This window comes from Lissotriton helveticus, chromosome 7 (assembly GCF_964261635.1).
Source record: "Lissotriton helveticus chromosome 7, aLisHel1.1, whole genome shotgun sequence".
Classification (NCBI taxonomy): Eukaryota; Metazoa; Chordata; class Amphibia; order Caudata; family Salamandridae; genus Lissotriton; species Lissotriton helveticus.
Window position 1 is genome coordinate 180,645,888 of NC_136068.1, and position 20,355 is coordinate 180,666,242.

Below are 20,355 nucleotides of genomic sequence, written 5' to 3' on the forward strand. Positions count from 1 at the left end.
CAACTGGTTGAAAACAATATACCGTTACATCCACTGGACCTTTCTGGTTGTGGGGATATATAGGACTTGTAGGTTCACCAAGAACCCGACAAACCCACAGCCAATAACTTAGCAGTATCTTGCAATAATTTGTATTATGTACCGAGAAAATAGCAATTAATTTGGGAAATATATACATGGAAAAATCGGTATGAAAGACACCTATGTATTTTTGAAATTGGAACAAAATTGTGAGTTTAGAAACAATAGATATTTGCACATTTCCAAAATTGTACCCACACTAGAATAGAATTATAGGACATTTTTCAGTGACTTCTTTTTTACACATTGTCTTTCATTTAGAAGGTAGAAATGCATGGAAAGTCAATAGGTAATAACAGTTGCTCTACAATTCTGTAAAAATGACACCTCACTTGTGTGGGTAGCCCTAGTGCCCGTGACAGGAAACGGATCAAAACGCAACTGGACACATTTTATTTTTACAGTGAAATCTGACCCTTTTTTTGCAGAGTGCCTAGCTGTAGATTTTGAACCCTAGCTCTGCCGGCACCTAGGGAAATCTAGTAAACCTATACATTTTTAAAATCTAGACACCCAGGAAAATCCAGGATGGGGGGACTTGACTGGCTCTCTCAAGGTTCTATTACTCAGAATCCCTTGCAAATCTCATAATCTGTCCAAAACAAACACATTCTACTCACATTTCTGTGGTGGAAACTTCTGGAATCTGCGTGGATCCACAAAATTCAACCCACCCTGCATACCCCAAACTCTTCAGAGAAAAATGGTACCTCACTTGTGTGGTTAAGCCTAGTTCCCGGGACGGGCAATGGCCCAAAACGCAACTTGGACACACCACATTTTCATAGTGAAAACTGACCCTTTTTTTGCAAAGTGCCTAGCTGTAGATTTTGAACCCTAGCTCTGACACAGCCCGTTTGGGCTACAGTATAGGCAGATACATAATACAGTACAACAGGAATAGGATTGATACATGAGCTTAGGCAATATAGACACAGGAATACTTGTCATTAGTCTGGCCTCTGCCCAGTTTAAAGCTACCCCGAAATTACCACCATACTATTTTTGTAATATACTTTTACACATTCAATAAACAAGGTAAATAAATGTTTTTGATCATAAAACCATCATCATATAGTAACTTTCATGGTTATTTACTTTATGTTCACGAAGATTAGACATTTAGTAACCAATTGTCAATATCATTGAATTACATGTAAAACATTTCATAAATGTCACATTCATATCAAGATCAGTTTTCAATGCCCGCCCTATGCATTTCGGGCCCCTTGGCCCTTCGTCGGGGCTGTATCTAGAAAAAATCAAAATAATGTTTGTTGTTGATTACGGTTCCTCTTACATGCAGAGTATGCAATCTACCACAAATTAGCACTATCGATCTGTGCAAAAACTCTTTCTACGCATATGGTGATGCAAAGTCTGAAAATAACATAAAAACCTCGTAAGAAGTACGATAAACCATGTGTTAATATGTGGGAAAAGAGGGGAAAGGAAGTCAAGAAAAAGCGAAAGAAACCTAGAATAGACATTGAGAAAAACCTCCTACATTGCTAAATTTCCTTGTAACCGAAAATAAACACCCGTGTGCCTCACTCGTGATGCTGTTAATGACAGAGTTCATCTATACTAACCTTTGAGTGATAAGGAGTAGGTGATATCGCGCTGAGTAACGATGTGGCAAAAAAACGGTTCTGAAAGGTAAACACCAGTGCTTAAAAAATGCTCTTCTAGTTACCGTGCTGTGTACATGAGAACCCGCTGAACTAAACAAGTCATACCTATTTTCTCGCGAATGGTCCGTAAGCGTGTAGAGTGGGTTGACCTCTTTGTCAAATGGAGCCGTGACGATAGGTGCTCCTCGTGCTATACACAAAAATATTTTAAGAACTGCGTTTTAACATACGGGTTATGTGTGCGGGCGAGAACTTTATCAAAAATCAAGGTAAAACTTACCAAAATCCTAATCTCCGATGTCCTGATCTGTCATACGTCTGAATGCTGACTGCCTTCTGAGAAGAAGGGTCACGCTTGCGCATTCTATGCTTGCATAGGCAATACTAAAAACGGACTAGGGGAGTGTGTGAAGTTAAACGCTCGCCATCTTGGACTAGTATCGGGTTAACTGATGACAATGAATATAAAGTAACGGTGAAAATAAAAAATAGAGAAAGCCCAAGTGTAGAAAAAAGTGTGAACTCAAAGAGTTGAAAGAAAACACATTCATTATTGTCATGAGACATATTTACATTTGTATTTGCCACCATATGACTGTACTTCTGAAACAACGATCGCTCGCAGGCGACTCATGAGCAATACCTATAGGTAACATCCTAAATCTACTCTGTCATTGATCCCTTTTGGATCTTGAGAGTCTAATTTTCTTATCCAGAAGATTTCCCTTTGTAATAATGTTTTGGTTAGGTCTTTTCCTGGGGTGGGCTTAACTACCTCGAGCACCTGGAATTTTAACTGTGCTATGGTGTGCCTGTGACTGGTCCAATGTACGGCTAAACTGCTGTTGGGCTTGTTGTTACGTATAGTACTTTTGTGTTCTGATATACGTATTTTAATTTTTCGTTCAGTCTTTCCAACGTACAGAAGCCCGCACGGACATTTTATAGCATATATTAAATTCATGGTATTACAGTCTGCGTTGTGCTTGGTTTTAATAGTTTCGCCTGTGTAAGGATGTTTGACGTTATCACTTACTATGACATTGTTACACTGTACGCAGTTTTGGCATTTCCTAGTTCCTCGGAAATTTTCTCCAGAATTCGTTGTTATAGATTTCAACATTTCTTTGATATTTCTGGATCGTTTGTATGCGAAAATGGGTTTCTCTTTGAATTCTCCTTGGAAGTCGTTCTCATTACTTAGTAGATCCCAATGCTGATTGATACTTTTTTTGATCTCTCGAGAACTAGTAGAATATTTTGAAACAAAGACTTGGCGTCTAGCTTGTGGCTTTGATGTTGATAACAGTAATGATTCTCTGGTTTTTTTTGCTACTTTGAGCTTGGTATCCTCCAATAGTGCTTCAGGATATTTTTTGTCCAGATATTTCTCTGTGATGATTTCTAGGTTGTTCTTGAGTGATTGTGTATCTGTACATATCCTTTTTTCTCTTAACATCTGTGAGTATGGTAAATTCTCGATTAAGTTTCTCGGGTGGAAACTGTTGTACATCAGTGCTGTGTTTTTATCAGTGGTCTTGTGATATACCTCTGTTTGAATTTCAGTTCCATCAATTTTTACTAGCACGTCCAAAAAAGGAATCATTTTGTTTTCTATGGTTTGGGTGAACTGCAGATTCTCATCCAGTCTGTTGAGTTGTGTAATCTTCTGTTCAAGCAGTTCTTTACTGTTGTGCCATATTAAAAAGATGTCATCTATATAACGACAATACAGAGTTAGATTTTCTGTCCATTCAACGTCCGTTAGAAAAAAGGTTTCTTCAAATCTCGCCATATGGCGTATGCAGGGGCTCCAGAATATCCCATGGATGTACCCTTGTTCTGTAAAAAGAACTTGTTCTCATGCTTGAAATATCCATGATGGAGACAAAAATGTAGGAGTTCTAATAAAAAAACTTTGTCAGCTCTTAGTTCCTCTTGTTTCAGTAGGGCCCATTCTACTGCTTCAATGCCTCCTGTGTGTGGAATGGAGGTGTACAATGCTTTCACATCAAGTGTACACAGTATCATGCCTTCTTTGAATTGGACTGCTGCAAGTTTTTGTAAGAAATGAGTCGTGTCTTTGATATATGAGTACCAAGTTTGTACGAATGGTTGCAAAAAGTGATCCAAATATTTTCCCAGTGGTTCGAAGATGGTGCCACACCCGGCAACTATGGGACGAATTGGTGGTTTATGAAGGTCTTTATGGATCTTTGGCAGCATGTATATGCTTGGTTGTTTCGGGTACTGTACTGTTAAGAATTGTCTAGTTTTGGTTGAAATCCATTTCATGTTTTCTGCTTGATCCAATATTTGATTGAGAGTTTTTTTCAAGTCGTCAATGGGATCTTTATCCAATGTTAAGTAAATCTCAGTATCTTGAATATGCTCTTTTATACTGTCATCGTAGAATTTCTGATCCATGACAACAATGGCCCCGCCTTTGTCAGCTCTTTCAATGCGTATCTTTGAATTTTCGGCTAGGGCTTTCAAGGCTTGTCTTTCTTGTAGGGAAAAGTTTATCCGTGTCTGCTTCCAGGTGTTGATCTTCTTTATGTCATTTAGTACCAATCTTTCGAAGGCATCTAATATCTTATGCGATGTCGGAGCTATAAAAGTAGATTTGGGTTTGAATTCTTCATATTCAGGTTCTTCTCTTGTGGTTCCTGAATCCGGTATGTTCATAAAGAAATATCTCAAACGTAGTACTCTCATGAATTTAAAGAAGTCTATTTCCGTCTCAAGTTGGTTGGTGTGATATGTTGGTACATAGTTAAAGCCTTTATTCAACGTTTGGATTTGCTGATTGCTGATAACATGAGAAGAGATGTTAACCACTATGTTTGTTTCGTGCTTCTTAGGTTTGGTTTTACTGTTTCTTTTACCTCTCCTTGTTTTCCTTTTGGTTTCCCTGGCAGCACGCATAATTTGAACAATAACTGAGTGTAACTAACTTGGATACAAAGGTGTGCCCAGCCCCCACCATATAATACTAATTTTGAGCCCCCAACCCTGAAATATGCATCGGAGGGGCTGGTGCACCTGGTGCCTGCGGCGGAGAGAGCCGCAGTGCCCCACAAACCGAGCGGAGGATCTTTTCCCCTGCACCCGGAGTGGCCGCGACCGGAGCACTCAAAATGGCGGCCGTTGTCATCCGGCAAATTGCCTGACTATGGCACGATGCTGTTGGTGGGAAGCGGCTAGTGACGACCGGAGTGGTGTGAGTGGGTGCGGACTGATCCCAAAGGCTGCTGCAGGTGGAGTGCAGCTCCCTGTGCCCTCTAGGGACATCGTGAGCAGCCCAGCAGCACGGTGCCTGACTCTAAAAGGACGGCGCCTCTCCGGGGGGTTTGAATACACCTCGTCGGTGTTGGGGAGCAGGCAGAGTGACCCCTGCAGCGAGAACGCCCAGATAGGACACCGCTTGCACTACTGCCCATGCTGCACTCGAGAAGGTGTGAGGAGTAGCAGATGACTGAGTGCACCTCCTGATTGACCGGCCAGACGGTAGGGCAGACTGGGACCCTGGGGTCTGGTGGTATTATACTGGACCAGCACAGAGGGGAAGGAGTGGAGAGGCATTGGGTCGCGGGAAGGTGTTGGCCTGACGAGGTTCGCCACATCCTCGAGCGTCTGAAGCAGCGGTGGAACGGGGAATACCGCTTACCGGCGCCTTGTGGGGACCGAGCCCGAAGCTGCGGCTGCGACACTGAACTGCAGGTGCACAATTGCCACGAGGAACCGCGGGCTAGCGGCCTGGTTTTCCCTGGGGGCTCCTGAAGTGTTTGAGCTCATTGTTAAGGGCCCGATAGTGTGACTGGTCTGAAATTGTCTGGGGTTGAGAGAAGAGATCTCGAGTGATCCTCCCGCAACGGAGTGTACACAGGTGGCGGCGAGAGGATACGCTTTTCAAGATGGGCAGAGTACTACTAAAAAGAAGGGGTTTGAGGTCCTCCGGATAGACGACCCAGGGCACTCCATGGAAGAAGGGGACTATGCGACTGGGAGTGGAGTTCCTGTGCAGCCACGAGACCCATCACTGGGTGACATTATGCAGGCCACAATAGCCTCGCGTGAAGCTCTGGAGAAAAGAATGGACTCCATTGGGTCGGACCTTTCCTTATTAAAGGATGACCATCGCAAACTCGGATAGCGAGTGGCGGACAACGAGACCACTATGAAGGACGTCCCTGACATGGTTGACGCCTTGCAGAAAATGCTAAAGGAGGTGGTACAGAGGGAGCACGTACTAGAGCTCCGAGCAGAGGACAGCGAAGGACGCTCAAGGCGCAATAACCTGCGTGTGGAACAGGAAGAGGGACCCGATATTCTACAATTCCTGGAGACATGGCTGAAGACTGAAGTGGCGCCGGAGGGACTCTCCCCCTTTTACGCGCTGGAAAGAGCTCACAGAGTGCCGGCCCAGCCGCCGAGACCTGGGGCCGCGCCCGATAGTGGTGGGTCTTCTGTATTATCGAGACCGGAACCATATCCTGCGGTCTGCCAGGGAGCTACAGAACCTGCGCATTGGCAACAGTAAAATAATGATCTTCCCGGATTACACCCGAGAAGTTCAGCGCCACCGAACCTCTTTCTTACCGGTGAAGCGGAAAGTACAGCAGCTACATCTTCCTTACGCCATGTTGTTCCCGGCCTGGCTCCGAGTGTCTGCTGATGGAGGTACGCATTTTTTCACCACGCCACAAGCCGCCTGGGACTGGTTAGAAGCTTGAGGGGAATCGGCTGAGCAATCGCTATCCGTTGTCCCACCTCGCAATCACTCCCCATCCACACAGTCAATGCAACGGCCCGTATCGCCCATAGATTGGCGTCAGGAACGAGACAAGGCGGTGTTGGCGGTGGCAGCCATCAGTCATGGAGCACTTAGTCCGGCCAGCAATGCCTCGGAGCACACGAAAAGTGGAGAAGGGAGCCCCGGCTCTAGCAGCGCCCACAGACTTTCGGAGGCCGACCTGCCTGAAGTAACCCCGCAGACGGAGGATGGGGTATTTGGCTGAAGAAGCAGCGTGGACACTGTACCTGACTGTCAGGGGTAATTCTACCACCTAGTGGGTGTTGGGCCTTACTCTGCTTTGGGGGTTGAGATGTTTGAGAGCGGTATGGGCACCTAGAGGGGGGCCTGAACTGAGAGTTGATAACCTGGGAGAGGGGAGGGGGGTTGGATGGAGATCTGGGGTTGTTGAAGTTGACGTCCTAAGCAGCCAAACCTGAATAGATTTTCTTAGTTTAGTTTTTGGTTTGGATGGGGATGCCGTGTTGGATGCCTGTCCTGGGGAAGGGGAGTTTGGGTTGTGTTATGTGGGGGGATTGGGTGGGGGGACCCAGGCGTGTCAGGGGGGAGTTGGGTGGACCTTTGCCTGCATTACACCCAGCAATGGGACCCGCATTAGGTTACACTTGTCTCACATGGAATGTACGGGGTATGCATACTATGAATAGGCGCCACAAGGTACACTCTTTTTTAATACGTAGGGGTATATATATCGCCTTCCTTCAGGAAACCCACCTCATCACAAAAGAAGGGAAAGCTCTTCAGCGACGATGGAGAGGTCAAGTCTTTTACACTACATTCTCCGCATATGCGAGGGGGTCTGAATCTGGTTAAGAGCAGGGGTTCCCTTCCAGTGCACCTCACAGATGATTGACCCTGAGGGCAGATATGTGGTGGTAAAGGGGAAATTAGACGGTAGAGACTTAACGCTGGGATGTGTTTATGCACCTAACGTGGAACAGCCCGCCTTTTTCTCTCTCCTATCCCACAAACTAGCATCAGTTATGGTAGGGCCACTACTTCTTGGAGGAGATTTTTATTGTGTAACGGATATTGATCTCGATCAGTCTCACCCCCCCCTTCCAAAAGCACCAACGGGCAGGCTAGCAGTGGCGAGATCTACCTGGCAGCAGACTTGGGGGTTACTGGACACCTGGAGGGTTCATCATCCCTTGGTCAGGGATTATTCCTTTTTCTCTGCCCTCCACGAATTACATGTCCGACTTGCCGCTTTTCTCTGTTCCCCAGATGTGCACGGAGATATTTCCCGTAGTGAATATCTCATTCAAACTATTTCAGACCATAACCCATTGCTGGTTCAACTGGGATGGTCGCGGCTGCACCCCAAAATCCCTATATGTCGTTTGCGCCCGGAGGCGCTTGAGGATCAGGTATTCCGCACTACTATAGCCTCGGCCGTTGAGGATTATTTTTTAATCAACGAGGGGTTGGCGGGTTCGGTGAAAGTTGAATGGGATGCCTGTAAAGCGGTTGAGCGAGGTCAATGTATTTCGGCAGTGGCGGGAACCCGGAAAGCTCTACTGCAGGATATACGAAGAGATGATGAACGTTTGAGGGTTTTGTAGAAGGAGCGACCTGAACATCCGGATATGCAGACTTAATTATTAGAGGTAAAGGAGGCAGTAGCAGCGAATGTAGAACAATTACGCTGCTTTGATTATAAAAATTATAACACACGGGCGCATTCAGAAAGAGATAAATCGGGGGCGCTTTTGGCCTGGCTGGCTAATCCAGCTCGTCGCGGCTCAGTCATTCTGGAGCTGAGAGACCAAGGGGGAGGGTCCGATATACCAACAAGGGATTAACAAACTGTTTTATGACTACTACACGGAGTTATACCGTAGCCGCGTGCTTCCATCTACCGAAGAGTTGCAGGAATTCACGGTGGGTCTGAACTTGCCAGAATTGGGGGACGAGGACGCAAAGTTTCTGGGACGGGCCATTGAGGTCCGAGAGGTGAGGGTAGCCATCAAAGATATGGCCCGTAATAAAACGCCCGGTTCCGATGGCTTCCCAGTAGAATTTTACCTTACTTATATTGATCTCCTTGCCCCTCGCCTTGCGGGGTTATATGATGAAGCCAAGAAATTGGGTAGGTTGCGGAATCCACCAGAGAGGCGATCATTATTCCTTTATTGAAACCAGGCAAACAACCCTGAGATAGAACAGCCTACCGTCCGTTGTCCATGCTCAACCTAGATTATAAAATCCTGAGCAAAATTTTAGCGGCTCGACTGCTGCCCCATATGACCAAGTTGATACACGCCGATCAGTCTGGGTTTATACCTACCCGCAACACAGCGCTTAATATACGACGGCTTCTGCATGTTTTGGAGGCGGATTCCTACGAGACGGATACTGCTGCGATCTTTGCTGTAGATATCGAAAAAGCTTTCGACAGTTTAAAAGTGGGAATACTTGTTTCATGGAATGCGGCAGATGGGGTTAGGTTCTGACTTTGTGAGTTGGACGACTTTGTTATATGTGGATTCTACGGCCAGAGTTAGGACAGGGAGAGTGATATCAGAAGCCTGTAGGGTGGGCCGAGGCACGCGTCAGGGGTGTCCTCTCTCCCCATTATTGTTTGCCTTAGCGATCGAGCCTCTCGCGGCGAATGCTCGATTGGGGCAAGCATATTGGGGCCTGGACATGTATGGGCAGGTCCATCATATAACCCTTTATGCTGATGACCTCTTAATGTTCCTGGCGGATACGGATGTGGATCTGGAAGGTGCGAAGTCGCTGTTGCGAGCCCTTAGTGTGGTGGCGGGGCTGAAAGTCAACTGGGCGAAGTCGTGTCTGTTCCCCGTGCGGGGAGGTAGAGCTCGCCCTAGGTCCGTAGATGCGGTGAACTGGGAAGAGCGGCGGCTTCCGTATTTGGGCACGGTGATTTACCATGAGCAGGCGGACATTCTGGAAGGGAACGTGGGGAAGGTGATCAGGGGAACCAAAGCAAACTTTGAGTTCTGGAGCACTCTACCATTGTCAGTGGTGGGGGGAGTTGCTCTACTTAAGATGGTGAGCCTTTCGTGGTTGCTATACTTCTTTAGGACCCTCCCGATATAGATACCAGCGGGTTATTTTTAGAGGCCGAAGTCGATGATTACTTCGTTCCTGTGGGGCGCGGGTAGGAGTAGGGTAGCGCTCACTACACTCATGAGGCCCCGGGTGGAAGGAGGGCTGGCAGTCCCAGACTATGAGATGTACTACTTAGCAGCTCAACTTCAGTGGCTCACGCAGTGGGTAGCGAGGGCTACTAGGGGGGAAGAAGAGTTGGGAGAACTAACGGGTCCACTGCTGGTGTTGTCCCGCATTGTCTTGCGCCTTCCAATTGGGGATATACACCTTACTCAGGAGTTTGACACAGCCCGGAAGTGCTGGAACAGGTACCTGCGACGAGGGAATATATCGACCCCTTATGCGCCAGATATCCCACTGAAGATGTGCAGGGCGTTGCCGCACGGAGAAAATTGGCAGAGACTAGAGTTATGGGAGCAGCAGGGCTTGTTGACAATGGGTGACCTGTATGAGGAAGGCACCCTAATGCCATTCGATGTCCTTCAGGACCGCTTTGAGTTGCTGGGGGGTGACTTTTTGTTGCATGCGTCACTCACGACAGCAGTGCGGAAACACTGGAAGTCGGGGATGGCGGAGCCGCCTACGTCTATTGAGTGTCGATATGTTGTGGTGGCGGGGGGCACAATCAAGGCAGTAATATGTTTATACAGGCGTATGACCCTAGAAGCCCTGGTCTCCTTGACGACCTTAAAAACCAAATGGGAAACAAATTTAAGGTGTGACATTCCGGATGAGGCATGGAGTGGAATAGTGGAGAGAGCTTGGAAAAGTATGCGCAACGCGCGGTTCCAATTGGTGCATTTTTACATCCTGCATAGGGCCTACCTCACACCTGACCACCTTCATAAATATTTCCCAACCCAGTCGGCGTCCTGCCCTAGATGTTCCATGGATGAGGCTGATTTTAAGCATATGTTATCGGACTGCCCGCTGTTCGAGCCCTTCTGACAGGGAGTGACGGCTTTGCTGAGGGAAATCAGAGAGAGACCAACAACCCTCCATGGCACAGTGCATCCTCCATTGGTTTCCTCACACCTCAAAGAATAAAATCACTAGTAAGTTTATAGACCTGGGGTTCCTTCTAGCTAAAAGATCCATAACCTCCCAATGGAAGGCGAATAAAGGCCCTAGCCTAGTTAAATGGAAAGCTGAATTTAGTAAATGGGCCGGGTGTGAGGAAGGGGTCCGGCTCCAAATTGCACAAGGAATGGGTATGGAACAGGCGTTAGAGAGGGCGAGAGCCTGGGAAAGACTGGTCACGGAACTCACACTCCCGGTGGATGAGGAGGGGGTGGGTATAGACGATGGTCCTGGGGTAAGTCCACACTAAGGTGAAGAGGTAGCTGAGGAAGTTTTTAGTCAGAGGGGGGGAAGCTACTTGCTTAGGGACCCGCCCGACATCCACGTTCCATTTACACTGACATTACCGATACATCTGGTGTCCAAACTCGGTTCCTACTTGTTGGCCGCGTATTTGGCCTTCCAGAGGGGTTTTCTTGGGCGGAGATGGTATTGGTTTCCAATAGACATGTCCTAACCTGTTAATTTGAAGTGCGTTCTGCCTGGTTTACCCTGAAGCGTACCCACTGTACTATGTCATAGTGGTTGTAGGCACCTAATTTTGCTTGAGAGTTTAAACTGCTATCCCTTCCTGTACAGTGAGACGTCTATACCACATGACACGCTTTGGTCCAGTTGCTGCATACACTCACAGCTCTAGGCATCTTTACACTCCGATGAAGACACTCTACGGCACGCTCGGGAGGGGAGGGGGGGCGGGATGTAGGGGGGGTTAAGTTAGGGAGGGACAGTTGGGGAATGTCGCAGTTGGGTGGGGGGGGAGTAGGGGTGTGTGAGTGGGAGTTTTGATCCTGTTTCCACATTTGGCTTCCTCTGTCGCTGTTGCCGGAAAATGTATGCTGCTAAGGGACTATTCTGAATATGGCCGTAATGTTTGTCAAACTAAATGCTTTGTGGAATGCCACTGCACATGGTACCAATTCACTTGCTGGAATGTTCTATTTTGTGCTTTCATATCAATAAAAAGTGTTTGGGAATCACTGTTACCATAACGTAACCGAAATGAACTTACATGCATCGGGTGAGTTCGCGTTGGATTCGGGATCGATGTAATTAACTGTGAATGGAAAATACATCCACGTATTATTTAAAAAAAACAGAGATATTATGGTGTTTATAGAAGTCACAATGTTCCCATTAATCTCAACCACTCAGAGCGAGTGCGGTAAACTTATGATTCAGAAGGTGGTAGCGATTCAGGGGGTGGTAGCGTTTCTTCGTCAGAGTCCGCCATGTCGTGCGGAAGTACGAAACCATGAATATATCGTCAGGTTGGAATGTCCTATGATGGTCATAAAAAAGGGACTATGACGGTGATGAAAGGAACCCGTCAGCAAGTGGAAAAAAGATTTGCAGACGATCTCGCGCTATGTGAATAAATCAAGGGTGCGGAGTATGAGGAAAATGAAGTGCTTAAAAACAACGTGAACAGGAAAACGAGTGTAATGTGATGTTCGTGAGCACGCGGTTGATGCAAGAGAAATAAACCGGCATCTGGTGTGGTTATAATGCCACTTAGTACATGTTCGATGGAAAGTGATGGATTGCATATGTTAATGCAATTTAACAATGAATAAACAAATGAATGAATGAGTGAACAACAGTATGTGTCCTACAATGCAATTTAACAATAAATAACAAATGAATAAATGAGTGAATAACTGTGTATGTCCTACAATGGATACTTCTAAACACATCTGAGAAAATTACAAATACAGTGGGATAAGTTAGCTCTGTCAGTTTGTCTCATATTCTGTACAGACGATCATGTCAACAAATACAAATTCCATGCGTGAGTTCATCTAAGAAAAACAGTAAGTTCATCAAAGAAAACAGTGTAAGCCCACACGTTCATTTAAACTCTTTGGTTGGATGGTATTGAGGTGATTGATCCAGTATATTTCCCAGTGCAATAAATGTCGTGTCGTGTCTCTTCCAGGAAGTGGTTTGGCCAGTTCCAAAACAAGAAAACGTAACTGACTGGGGTTATGATTGTAGGTATTACAATGGCTTGCCAATATGGATTTGGAATTTTTCATACGAACGTTACTTTTATGTTCGATGAATCGTCTTTTTATTTTTCTCTCCATTTTGCCCACATAGGACAGTCCAAGAGACCCATTTGCAGCAAGGTAACACACCCCAATTTGCAACAAAATGGGCTTTCCATAGATGCTTCGCATCGTACTCAGGCTCCTCCAGGGGGGTGGCCATTCTTATTAAACGGGGAGTCCGGTTTGTGCTGGGAGGGATGGAGGTGAACCCTAATGGAAGGTACTGCCTGCTTTGGGGGAAGTTGAACTCACACAATGTCACCATTGCGAACTACTACGGCCCCAATACAGATGGCGTGCACCCCCTAATCATGCTGAGAGGCAAGCTCCAAATGCTTGGGTCCATGTATGTACTTTGGGGAGGGGACTTTAACACTGTGGTAGACCCCAAACACGCTCGTTCTCACACCATGGCAGCACACTACACCACTGTACAGCGCACCCTACATGACATATAAGCCTCTGATCATTTATTTGACACCTTACGGAAGGAAGGGACACACTACTCAGCTGTACATAACACGTGGGCCAGGTTTGATTATTTGTTGGTGACAGTGGGCAAGGCGCATTGGATTAGTGGGGCGACACATCTGGCCAGTACATACTCAGACCACTCCCCAGTTCTGGTGATGATTCAGACCCTGATAGACCAGTCCCCATATCTTAACTGGCGGCTGAACCCCCTGCATTTGCAGGATGCAGTGTTTAGAGTGGAGGTGGAACAGGAAATCCAGGATTTCTTCGCAAAGAATATCAACTCAGTGGCAAGTTTAACGACAGTTTGGGAGGCATTCAAAGTGACAGTGCGGGGCTGGTGCATCTCCAAGGGGGCGGTATCCTTAAAGACCTACGTAGAGAGCTGCGCAGATTAGATGACGAGTTAAAGGCACTGGAACGCGACATAGCAGTAGGTTGCGAGATCGGAGCGCTGCAGGCTAGCCTGAGGGAGAAAGTTACAGAATATGAGAAGGCGGCAGATAGAGAATGTAGGTTTTGGTGAAAGCCCTATCTGGCATGGATATACGGTGAAGGAGACAGGCCAGGGAGGATGCTAGCCAACGCGGTGTGACCTCCTAAATTCCATAACTATGTAACTGAGCTGCAGGATGAGCAGGGGCAAATGCACAGGAATCTCCCTTTACAGATGGCTACCCTAGTAGCATATTATTAAAAGCTTTACACCTCGCAGAGGGGCTCTCCTTTAAATCTATGGGGGTACTTTGAAGACACGGCACTGGCATGGCTGGGGGATACGCAGCGCAAATTTCGGGCACTAGACTTGGAGGTAGATGAGATAACGGAGGCAATCATGTCCATGTCATCGGGGAAGGCTCCGGGGTCCGATGGTCTTTCAATAGACTTCTATAAAACTTATGTGTCTATATTAGTTCCTATATTGAAAGCAGTATTCTATGAGGCGTTGGAGGAGGGTAGACTACCTACAAGCTACAGGGAAGCTCAGATACTGTCACTACTGAAACCTGGTAAACCCCTGGCCAACTGCGATTCATATTGGTCCCTGTCACTCCTCAACAGTGATACAAAAATCTTAGCGAAAGTGTTAGCGACGAGGCTCAATCTCCTCCTGGACCGGTTGGTGTTGCCTGACCAAGTGGGTTTTGTCCTGAACCGAGCTACAACCCACAACCTTCGAACCTTCCTGGCTGTATTACAAGATATTGAATCAAATAGTGCTGCGGTGGCGGTCTTTTTAGACGCCACCAAAGAGTTTGACTCTGTAGAATGGGACTACGTGATGGGGACACTGGGCTATATGGGCATGCCGGACTCTTTTGTAAAGTGGATTAAACCGCTATATACACAACCGCGAGCCATGGTTCTCCTCAATAGCTCATGCTCTGAGGCCTTTCCGGTTACCAGAGGAACGAAGCAGGGGTGCCCGCTCTCCCCAGTGCTATTCGCACTAGCAATAGAGCCTCTTGCTGCAGAGCTAAGATAGCACCATAATCACAGAGCCCTTATATATCCATCCAGGCAGTTACTAGTGTCTCTATATGCAGACGACATAAAGCTGTACATCCACAAACCGCAGGATAACCTCAATCCAGTATTGAGGGAGATCACAAGGTTCGGGCCATATCTGGGGTGCAGATCAATTGGAATAAATCAGCAGTCTTCCCCTTGACGGACAAAACATTGCCACATCAGCTTGACTACCCTTTGATATGGGAAACAGGGGACTTTAAATACCTGGGCATACATGTCACTAAAGACAAAGACACACTAATGCACACTAATTATGGGCTGGCTATGGACAGGGTGACTGATAACGTTTCTAATTGGATTAAATTGCCCCTCTCAATGGCAGGATGGATATCTTTAATCAAGATGAATATACTGCCGATATTTCTATACTTATTTATAAATATACCCTACTACCCGGGCAGATTCTTTTTCAACACGCTTAAAAAGCAGTTGTTGTGACTTATATGGGGGGGGGTAAAACAACCACGATTGACGCTGACCACACTAATGCTGCCGTATCATCTTGGAGGGTTTGATGTCCCTAATTTCGAACAGCACTATTATAGCGCACAAGCACACTTCGTCGTGTACTGGTTTCATCCACCCTCGTTCATGCCCCACCTTGCGGTGGAGGACAGCTACATGGCCCGATGCCCCCGGAGGGATATCTGTTCACACCAACGAAAGAGAGGGAAAGGGATCCATCCACGGTAGACTGCACAGTGAAGGCGTGGAACTGGCTGGCGCCTGCGAGGGGGTGCAGTTGATGTACTCACCTACGGTGCCGTTGCGCCACTCCCCGTTACTGCCAGTAACAACTGAAAAGATATGCCAAAACCTGCTAGATAAGCTGCAGTACAGGACCTGGGGGGATCTGTATGTTGGGGGGCAAATTCGCATGAAGGAGCAGTTCTTACGGGAGAGTGAGCCCACGATCATGGATGTGTTTCTATACAACAGACTCAGACAGAGTGTTAGAGCTAAAACCCCGGATTTCCCAAAAGAGCCAGAGATATTCCCGCCTCTCCATCTAATGTTACAAACTGATATTCCCAAACACACCATATCACTGCTATATAAGCGAGTCCGAAATGCGCCTCCCTCTCAACTAGTAAGGGCCAGACAGGAATGGGGTGAGGACCTCGATAGCCCCCTAACGGATGACCAGTGGGAAGCGAGCTGCCTCCAAACAGATGCTGTTTCCAGCAGCAGCAGGTTACGCTTACTTCATTATAAGTTTCTAAACCGGCTTTACCATACCCCGGCGAGGTTGCACAAGCTCCACCTTAGGGAAAATGGCAAATGCATGCGCTTCGGGCAGGGTCGGAGTGGACTTCATGCACCTGGCATGGAGGTGTTCTCAGGTTAGCATTTACTGGGAGGAGGTATTCATGGGCCTAACCCGCATGATAGGTATTCAGATTGAGCCTACCCCCTTAGGGAGCTGTTGGGCCTGATTGGAGACATTGGAACACTACACAAAAAATTCCTGGCAATGGGAGTGCTTCTAGCACGAAGGCATGTGGCCCGTAAATGGAGTAAGGCAGGGCACCTAGGTTTAAGGCTTGGATCCATGACTTAACCACTTGGCAGGAGCACCTACACGCATATGCGGAATAATTGCCAATGAAATCTCGCCCCAAGGATATCTGGGGGCCCCTGACGACTTATCTCCTGAGTCAGCATACGGAGGATGAGGGTGCTGGGGGGACTGGGGTGTAATCAGAGGGGATATAATGTGTGCATGGAATGGTACGATGAGCATTGACATACAACAGGATATTGAGGGCACGGGATGTATGGGTGCCGATGTTGGACTGGCAGAACCTGCAACTTTGCAAGAGACATTGAACTGCCTTGTGAGCGGACTTTCATGTTCCGAATCTCTATTTGTGGTTTACTCTGTCAAGCTTGGTCTTTTTGTTGAATTCACTGGGGTGATTGGGGGGGCTAAAGGGAGGGTAGGAGGGTAGTTGAAGGGGCAGGGGGTGGGGAATGGGACCAGGGCCGGACTGGCTACCGGGCAGTTGTGTGTGCTGCCAAGCAGGGGGGTCATTTCGTTGATGGGGACCTGTGTGTGCAAAACGAAATTCGTTTTGCATTTTTTATTTCAAAGCGCACGCAGGTCCCCATCAACGAAATGAGCTCACACCACGGAGAAATCCTTCCCCCGCTCGGCAGCACGCACAACTGCCCGGTAGCCAGTCCAGCCCTGAATGGGACAAGTTCCTTTGGCGAGGTACAACACTGTCATTGTATGTATGGCCTTAGGACAACCTGGCCATTGATAAATGATGATGTGCTGTATACCATGCTACTATATTCAATAAAGGTTTTTGAAACTTAAAAAAAAAAGGTTAGCATGCATTGAAAAAAACTGAAATGCTTATACTGAGTGAACCACTGCTATTAATGAGATTGGATATTATAGTGACCAGACAGTACTGATCAAACTGTCATTTCAAAAGTAATGAAGAGGGCAGCAGGTACTGGTACTGAACACATAGGCACCTGTGTCTGCTGAAAGTACTGGGAAAGCAGGACTGACCATAACTGAAGGTGCTGATACTGGAAATACTCACTGGAGGTACCAGCAAATGGAAATACTTGTAATACTGAACACTGGAGGTATTGGTACTGGGCATACTGGTAATACTGATTATTAGAGGTACTGGTACAGGAAATGCAGGTAATACTGATCACTGGAGGTACTGGTGTGTCGGGCATAGACGGCATTGGCACCAACAATGACAGCAGATACTGGAACTTGGAACATTAACATTATCTTTAGTGAATATATATTAGCTTTTCAGTGCTTCTTGCTCTAGAGGTTGAGGATTTTGAAAATACTCTGTATCCATATAACTGTAGAATATAAGGCCATACTACTAGGATGTGACCCTCCCGCTGTATCACCCCAAGTGTGTTTTCTGTAAATGAATACTGTACCTTATCTTGGCCACACACATTCCGTTCCACAGTTAGATGGGCAGCACTTCAGGTTTCCTTCGCACCCGCTGTCGCTATTACAAGTCTGACGAGCAGCACGGAGGCAATATATTTCAAACCATGGACATGAACCAGGTTTAGCTGAAATACAGAAGCATCAGAGACAGTGTCATATGCTCTAATGCAAAACAGGAACAAGACCCTCTTCTCCTGGTTTACTAGTGACATATAGCCATATTCAATGTGTAGGAGATATCTGTACACCATAGGCTAAGGTGCCACAGTACCTGCGGATCTTTTGATAGCTACACCCCTGTCCTCCTTGGCACTTCATAAGTCAATACTTCTCAAATCAGATGACTGCAGAGGCTGCCTATGAGCAGCCCATGGCAGCATGTGTGATTACACTTTCTCCTACCCCACAAGCCTTTGTCACTTTGTATTTTAAACAAGAAACAAGAAAAACAGAAATGATGAAGCTAAACTGGTTGTAGTTAAAAAAAGCTTACATTTATAGGTAGCTCTGTTCACATGAGCACATTGAAGTCAGTATTATTTTAGAGAATACTAGTTTGCCATCAGTCTCTGAATGAAGCTCATTGTGATTGTATTGCAATAAGATTTGTATAGTGATTCCTACCCATGATGAGGCGTTGACACACTTTTTATAGGCAGCACACTGCTCCGGAAGCCAAGGTTCGGGGTTAGTGCAGCGTTATTGGATACTGCTGGTTATTGGGATTAGTCTTGTGCACTCAGCAAACCCTTCTATGCATTCACTACAGTTTCTCTGAGGTGGATTAAATTAATAGAAGTTACTTGTGATCATTAGTTGGGGGGGTGTAACACATGCCCGTGGGATTAATAGACGACCCTGGGGAGGTTTAGGCATTGTTATGTTGCAGGGTTATGACGTTCAGAGGAAGAGAGGTTCTGACTTTGTAAATGAGTTGTGGGCAGTTTGCAGAAATACATTGATAGGCATTAAGACAAACGTGCATGTAATAGAGTAGGCTGTGCTCAGAGAGAAGAGGCATGCAGGGGATGGACGGGAAGGAGAGAGCCATTTGAAAGAAAAAAAGGGTGGAGACAATCAGAAAGTTTTAAGTAAAGATCAGTTTTTCATGCAAGGTTTTAGCAATATAAAGTTTTTTTTAGATAGCATGCAACTTAAGGCAGTAAGACTATAGAAAGAAACATTTGCATGTGAATATAGTGCTAACTATATTATGCATATTAGAGTGATTAGAATGAGACAAACAGCCTGTCCACTTCCAGGCTCCTCTAGGCCGCCATTGCAGAAATAACAGATGATGAGCTCAAGGGTTGAAACTGAAATTTAACAGCTGCATCATAGTTTTGGAAATATGTAGTGCTTTAGGCTGTGGAAAGGAAACAGTCACCTCAAGATCATAGGAATTTAAGAAAATATGGGGCAGATTTATGAAGGCCTTGCGCCGCCGGTGCGTTATTTTTAACATGGGAAAAAGTGACGCACCGGCGGTGCAAGGCCTTCATAAATCTGCCCCTATATGCGTAATGAATGCAAACATTTAAAATGTCTGAGCTGATGTATTCAGATGTTGATCCATAAGTTTGGCTCACAGTATTAAATATGAAAGCAAAGTGGGATTCATTTGGTTGTACATGATGTAGGGTGTGGATAAGTTCACCAGACAGTAAAGAGTATCGCTCACATTTCTGTGGCTGGAGGGGGGAGATCGAGAAACTGATGTTTGGTGGATGGTGACTGTGCTACATTTAGAAATTCAATAAAGGCTTTGTAAAAAGAGGATACTGATTAGACTTCCTGATGGACTTCCCTTTGCTAGATAGTAGGGGTCAGGGGTGGAAGTGCAGATTCTGTTGTAAAAGGTGAAAAGGTCCCCTATGTGTGGCCTAGCTATTTTTCTGCCCCCCAGATCACACTTTAAATTGCTTTGATGACAGACAAGTGCAGACAACATACACTGCATTATGCCTCTGTAGTGGATGCTCCAGGATGAAAACTATCAAGCAGTAAGTGCCCTGACTACAAAAAGGTTGTGTCTGGAGAACAGTCAGGAAAGGACATTTAACAGGAGGATTACCCCAAACCGGTTCAGATGCATAGACAGTGTATGCACTTGCATCCACTGTAAAGTTACATACCTATAGGAGCGGCTGGCAGCCTCGTCAACTTGTACGTAATTGAGGTTACAGTGAGAGGCTATACCCTTAGCTGGACTATATGCATGTCTCCCTGAGGTGGGCTTGTGCATGAATTCTGATAGCAAGATTCACTAGATTTCGGAGGACACAGTATTGAGGCTGATAGATTTCAGTCACCCACCCCCCGCCCACTTCCATAGTATGCTTATAAGTTAGCAGAGTGAGTCTAACAAATGATATATTCATTTATGCATTTTCGTTTTTATTCTAACGATAGTTATTCATTTATGCGTGTGACATTATTACAGTTATTCTTAGCTTAGCCTGTGTGCCACCATTTTGAAGCATCTCTCTTTTCGTACGCGTTGCACTTGCTCATTCCCCCTCCCGTAGGAATAGGAATATTCCACATGTCAGCATTTTTGCCTTTCGGCCCACTGTGACTGAAACTACTAGCGAAACCCCTTATCACTCTGTTCTCATGTGCTGGAGATGCTAAGGCCTGGCTCCGTGTCCTTGGATTTAG

The 20,355-nt window shown here is 46.2% G+C and overlaps 1 pseudogene across 1 annotated transcript in view; it reads right to left on the reverse strand.

Moving 5' to 3' along the window:
• LOC144768989 (uncharacterized) overlaps positions 1 to 20,355 on the reverse strand; it is a 641,387-nt pseudogene that overhangs the window by 548,627 nt on the left and 72,405 nt on the right. Inside the window, exon 4 of the transcript XR_013598658.1 lies at positions 17,679 to 17,819. The product of XR_013598658.1 is annotated as an uncharacterized LOC144768989 (transcript). The remainder of the gene's footprint in view (positions 1 to 17,678; positions 17,820 to 20,355) is intronic.